At 46.9% G+C, this 6,614-nt stretch overlaps 1 pseudogene; it reads right to left on the bottom strand.

Moving 5' to 3' along the window:
* Positions 1-4,407: 4,407 nt before the first annotated feature.
* Positions 4,408-5,903, bottom strand: LOC114075251 (annotated as a pseudogene).
* Between the last annotated feature and the right edge of the window lie 711 nt (positions 5,904-6,614).

The raw sequence follows: 6,614 nt of genomic DNA, 5'->3' as shown, positions 1-6,614 counted from the left end.
TGTCCCTATCACTACCCTTTATCAAGCTGGTTTACAAGAGTTCTGGATTTCCCAACCGAACAAACTTCTAGGGAATAAAATGGCTTTCCCCTATTATTTTTATATGCGGTCCTAACCTTGCTACTCTTACTTCCACTAGCAAGAGAACTTCTGCTCGTAACATACCCCTAGGGATATAATCTTACTTCTTGAAGCGAGCTACTTTAACTGCCAAAGGAGCGGGGCAACTCGAGTTAGACGAGAGGCAGGGATGTAATTTCAAAGAGGCTCGACTGGATCCAAGAACCGGACAGAAGATAGGCCCCACTGTGATACCTCGTGCAAGTTATAGTTAATGACCTGAAAGAAGTCACAAGCTTCTTGCTATTGAGCGTGCCTTAGCCTTAGTTTACAAGGAATCTTTGTCGTACTTAGAAAAGGATGGTTCTAAAGTAGGCGTCAAGCTGAGAAAAGGCGGAGAATTTTGGAATTCAAGAAACGAAAGGCATTGCCCAATACATTTATTCTATACAATAGGAATTCCAAGCCGTAAAGGGCAATGTGAATTCCTACGGCTCCTCTCACTCTCAGGGATGGATTGAACAACAACTGTTAGGGAAGGATCTCTATCATTGGTTCATTAGAAGCCATCAAGCACGAAAGTAGCAAGGAGTGTGCTAGTGAGTCCCAAGCGAAGGAAAGAAGGACATGAGAGGCATAGAGAGGACTCAAGGACAAGACACGACTCAGACCCCGGTAAATTTGATCTTCATTGGCCTTGATGTCCGCATATCAATTACTCTCCTTTGAAGGTGAAGCCCGTTTGAAGGCAAGTCATGGTATCCGAGATCGGACATCGAACTTGAAGGCGAGGTTTCAAAGTCTATTATGGAAGCGGGCCCCTACTGGTAGTGATACCCCGATCTCATGGATGAAGGCTAACATTTTCTATTTGAATAGAGGGATGCGCAGATCAATTCGACTTTTCACTTGGCCATCTAAAGATAGTTTGCCCTGAGTTAGGATACGGAGTTGGAAGAGAATGCCAGTATATCAGTTCATCTTCATCAAAGGCCAAGATCTCCATAAATTTGATTATTTTGCCTCTCTTTGCTTCTGAGGCAGTTTCAAGTTTAAGCCGATCATTGAGGTCCAGTAAAAGGTCACTCCTCATCCTGATCTTATTAAAGGAGGAAGTAAACAGATCAAGGTTTCTACGTACTTCCGTTATGGAGGGTGCGGGCAGGGAGGCCGGATCCACATGACCCCGGTTGGTTGCCCAAGATGAACCCTCGCCTTGGTCTCCAAATAAGTTTTTTTAATAGTCAAAAGCACCTTAAAACCACGAATAAGTTGGAGATGAGGGTGATGAGTTGGGATCCTTTAACGTGGGGGCACAGGGTTATGGTCTTGTTACTTTATGTTTCGGAGTCAATTGATCCCTCGATCAAGTCCTAAATACACATATCTTAAGAGAAGAAGAGAAATCATTTGGATTCGAGGCGAAGCCCCTCTCCTTAGATTCAAGTGGATTTCAAGCCCTCTTCACCGTTACGGAGTTCTTCTGCTCTAATCTCCGAAATAGAAGGTCAGTTGACTGAGGAGTTAGTATTGATTCATGCAAAGATGCTCCTTTAAAGCTGGAGTAAGGAATTGTCCACCTCATCACCCCGAAGAGCAGTGGCTCTATTGTTTTGCACGCCTACAGAGAGAGACTCCAAAAGTACCGACACTCAATCGAAATAAAGAGCAATCAACTATATGCTTAACTCATGCCCCAGGAATCCCTAGACAAAGAGAGAGGGTACGAGCTAATCTTTTACTAGAGGAAAAGGTGGCAAAAAGCGTAGAGCGTGCGTGCTACGCTCTCGCCCTCCATCCATCCGCGAAGCTGAGGCGAGAGGAAAAGAGTAATTCCCCGGTGTCATAGATTACCTTTCTATCTTCCTCCCCCGTGACGTTCCCAAAGCAATCACTATCCTTTTATTGCTTTCTTGTTGTCTTTCATTTCTGTAGAACGACTTTATATCAGGTATAGTTGGTTAGGATGAAGCGTTAGTAGATATAGCAAGTGTGCCGGGGATGCGACTCGGGTATAGTAGGTGTGGACGCCTAGCATGAAAGAGCCTTCTCTGGTAGAAGCACTATACCTTAGTATCTCTCTAGCTTCTAGTCTATATAAAACGTAGTTAGCAGAGGTCAGTCTGTCTGGCGTTTCCTCGCGTAAAGGACTACTTTTGCATCGGCTCTCTCTCATTAAGTAATTACCGAGGCGAAAGCTGCTCTCTCGGAAGTAAGTTTCCTTACCACCTTAGTGGGACTAGTCTAAAAAACTTTCACTTGAACTGCCAAGACTCGTTTTTTTTTGCGGGAAGGCCCTTGTAGAATTACGTTTAATGTCCCGTTATTACTTTCCCGATCGGTGCCTCGGGTTGGTAGCTGGGCTTCAGGGCATTACTACCACGACTACTATTGACCCGAGCCCAAAGAAGGAAAAGAACGGACTAAAGCGAGGAGTTCCTTAGCCATACATAGTTAAGGAGGATGGGGGTCAACCTCTTTCATAACCCATGGCCCCAGTGTGTCACTTGGTTAGCATTTGTAGAACAAAATAAGTAGGGCTGGTTTTTCGATAGGGAAAGAGCCAGGGGAGGGGGAGTTGGTTGTAATTGAGACAATTCGGATGGACGATATGGATTTTTTCGAGATAGTTAAGCACTTTTTTCACCGTGATAAGGTGGATGTAATTTCAGCTCGAACGAAGTGAGACGGCTGAAAAGGAAGCTCGACCTACAGGAAGAGGGAGGTCATTCAAAACCCGCTGGCTCCAGAACGGGGGGGGGGGGGGGGGCTCCAGAGGCGCTGCCGCAGGCGCAACATTGACATAAATTGCCCACTCTGCTCCTGATCAAAAAGAGCGTGCGAGACTTCGAAGGGACATTCAAACTTTGATTCGTGAGCAACTTGACGAGAACATTGTGAAAGGGGGATATGACGGCTGTCCGTGCACTTTCTGGAAATGATGGAAATATAGTCCAGTGCCGCGAAGGCGATAATGTCTTATGATCTGGAGATCTCCGCGGAGACGGATACGAAAACCCTCCGCAGATGGGTGGAGAATATAAGGGGGACCTTTCTCTCCTAAAGCTACTCATTAGGGAATACCGGCCAAATTAGTCTGTCAGCCGCTTTCTGTCATAACAGAGCCGTTATTCGCGGCTGGCATAGAAGTCTCTCGCGCGGGCGAAGGAGATGCATTTCTGGTACAAGTGGTATTGGACAAGCTCTAAGGGAATAATCTCTTTCTTATTTCTGTATTTCTTTCCCATGACGACTAAGAACAGGCAAATCCAAAATTTCACTTCGAATTTCAGACCTCAACATTCTGCTGCTCATGGTGTTTCACGATCAGTAATGGAAATGAATGGAGAAGTAGTGGAACGCGCGGAACTACATATTTGATTACTCCAAGGCGGCACGAAGCTGCTGATGCCGAGTCGGCTCCTATGCCGCTGGCTATGCCCTGCTTGGTCCCCCTCCCCCGGCACAGAGAAGGTTCCGTAGCACGTCATGAGCACCGGGCTAAGTGGCGGTTGAGCAACTCAAGTGAACCACCTTACCTTATTCCAACATGGGGACAGAAGGGAGAAGGTTGTGAAGGTGGCCTTGTTATCCATACCTCCGGTCGGATGAATGGAAGACCGACCGACCCGGGTTTTCACGAGCGTTGGCGGGTTCTGGAGTGCCTGTCAAGTGCGCTAGCACATAATCCCGGGGTGATCATCACCACCTGCACCTCACATCTCGGCACAGTGGAACGTGTAACCCGCCTGCTGTTCCATTCAACTACATTTGTTCCTTTAATCCATAACTTAAAAGAAAGCAGCAGCGAGGGACAACCCGCCTATACAGCCAGCGGGGAGGATGGCACTACTGGCAAAGACTGTCTGGCGAAAACGCCGCAGGCGCGAAGCCTGCGCCGGGGGAGCATACCATAGGGAGGAAAGGTATCCTGGACGGTGGAAGAGCCAGGGGAGGCCGGGTCATTTGACGGAAATTGAAGGCTTTTCCCTATTAGAGAAGGGCCTATGGAGTAAGGGGAAGTGGATGAATTCTTGGAAAAAGAGGGAGTGAGCCTATATAAAATAGAAAATGAAATAAAGAAAATTCCATGAATAGATAGAGTCAACGGTACGACAGACAACGCTGCCTACACGCGAATTAGGTTCCGAGGTTGAGCAGTCTCAATTTCACTACAGGATTTACGAATGAATGCTGGGCTGGGCCACATCAAATGGCGTGATCCGCATGCGAGGAGACACGCACGTACGATTTTTAGGGGGATCTGGTCGAAAAATCGGCCGGCACCCACCCGACTAGAGGGACTGAGAAATTAATTGAGTACAAAACTTATCTTCAAGCTTTATGTTATTCTAATCGTTCAGAGGGCGATCGCGGGGTCACTCAATGAAGTCCTCCGTTTCTTTCAGAGGTGCTTCATAGATGACTAAGTGACATATGGAATATGGCGACGACAACAGCATGTCGTAGAAGGAGATAACAGGTGGAGGCAACGACCCACTAAGACTGACCTATCTACAACTACATCCCCGAGCGGCAGTTAAACGGGGGCGTGAATGCGAGATGCCAGCAGAATGATCGGCCAGACAAAGGCTAGGGCTGCTTCCTTCCCACCGCGTCCTTCCTTGTGTGTCGGAGATATAAAGCGAGTGCACCGGAAAAGAATGGAAACTGGATCGATCTATTCTATGGTGAAGCATCCGAAGCATAACTGCACACTCACACGATCTTTGCTGAGAGATAGGAGCATTCGGTGGAACCGATGAACTACACTTGCTTCTAGATAGATGTGTGGGACAGAGGGCTCGTGGTACCTGCTGCCCACCTTTCCTCCTCTGCTTTTGAGAACCGTGTGAACGGAGAGTGGGAAGAAGAGAAGGAGGTCCTCATACGGAGTCGCACACTTACTTGAGTAGTGCGGGAGACTGGGGAATGGGTCGAATAAACTCCCCTGGGGCCGGAAAAATAACAGACGAAGCTTTACTTAGATAGGGCTTTGATTGGTCTTTTTTTTTTCTTAGTGATTGGAAAGGAGGGCGCCTGGGTATGTTATAGAAAAGGGAGGGGAAGCATCGAATGGCGAAGAGAGGCGGCTCGGCAGGGTAGGAATGGGAAATCGTCAAGGATGACTTCTTTGTTGGCGGAACGAAGGGCTAAATAGCGAGAGTTATTCTCTGAGCCAGTCTGGATTTCTAACGCCTTGGGAAACTGGTCGAGATATATGACAGCACCTTTTTCCCCTCTTCCTTACTGATAGGGCAATCTTCTCTTAGGGCCTTCACCCCCCGCCTAGAAATAGAGAACCAAGCCCCTTTCTGATCCATTCATTTCTGCAAGCAGGAAGGATCCAGAGCGTTGCCCCCTCCTATTCGAGGCCGAATGGCCGCGCCCCACAAGCACCCAACCTTCCTTTTGCTCTTCCTTCGGTTTGCCTCCACGAATGCGCCACTTAGGAGCCCTAATCATATTCCGAAGGCGCTACTTCAATTCAAGAGCAATTCCCCCCTTCTATTGCATAACTTAAAAAAGCTATAAACAAAGTACCAAAGTGGTTGCGGGACGATACGCTCTGGTTACCGGCGAAGGCTTCTAAAGGCGACCAACTTTCCATACTAGTTGTTACCTTACGCTGCCATTTTTCCAATATTATTGAATAGCATGGCCTGGGGCTAAGATAACTCAAGTGGGAGAGTCGTGTTATGGGTGACCTTATTGGACAGTTCAGAGAGCACTTGTGTATGTGATGCAAGTGAACGTCTACGAAAAAGCTGTCGTAAAGTTTCGTTCTTCGTTCCGTCGTCGACCCTACCTATGTTTCTATGATGGCCCAAGAACACGCCCATTCTTCAGCTGTAGAGAGACTTTTGAATTGCGAGGTACCATTACGAGCTCAATATATACGAGTGTTATTCCGTGAAATAACTCAAATTTTAAATCATTCACTTGCTTTAACTACTCATGCTATGGATGTAGGAGCATCAACTCCGTTCCTGTGGGCTTTTGAGGAGCGGGAGAAATTGTTGGAAATTCTATGAAAGGGTCTCGGGAGCCAGGAAGCATGCCAGTTTCATACGACCAAGTGGAGTAGCACAAGATCTGCCTCTTGGATTATGTATAGATATTGATTCATTCACACAACAATTTGCTTCTCGTATCGACGAATTAGACGAGATGTCAACCGGCAACCGTATCTGGAAACAACGATTAGTGGATATTGGTACTGTCACTACACAACAAGCAAAGGATTGGGGATTTAGTGGTGTAATGTTAAGAGGTTCTGGGGTATGCTGGGATTTGCGAAAAGCAGCACCTTACGATGTTCATGACCAATTGGATCCTGACATACCAGTAGGTACCAGAGGAGATCACTATGATCATTACTGTATTCGTATCGAAGAGATGCGAAAAAGTGTTCGGATCATTGTGCAATGTCGTAATCAAATGCCTAGTGGCATGATCAAAGCCGATGATCGTAAGCTATGTCCTCCATCACGATCTCGAATGAAACTATCCATGGAATTGTACGCCGTATGAAACGTATATCATCACCGTTC

The sequence above is a fragment of the Solanum pennellii genome, chromosome 12, assembly GCF_001406875.1.
Source record: "Solanum pennellii chromosome 12, SPENNV200".
Lineage (NCBI taxonomy): Eukaryota > Viridiplantae > Streptophyta > Magnoliopsida > Solanales > Solanaceae > Solanum > Solanum pennellii.
Note: the sequence above shows the minus strand (reverse complement) of the source record. Positions and strands in the feature narration are given on the sequence as shown.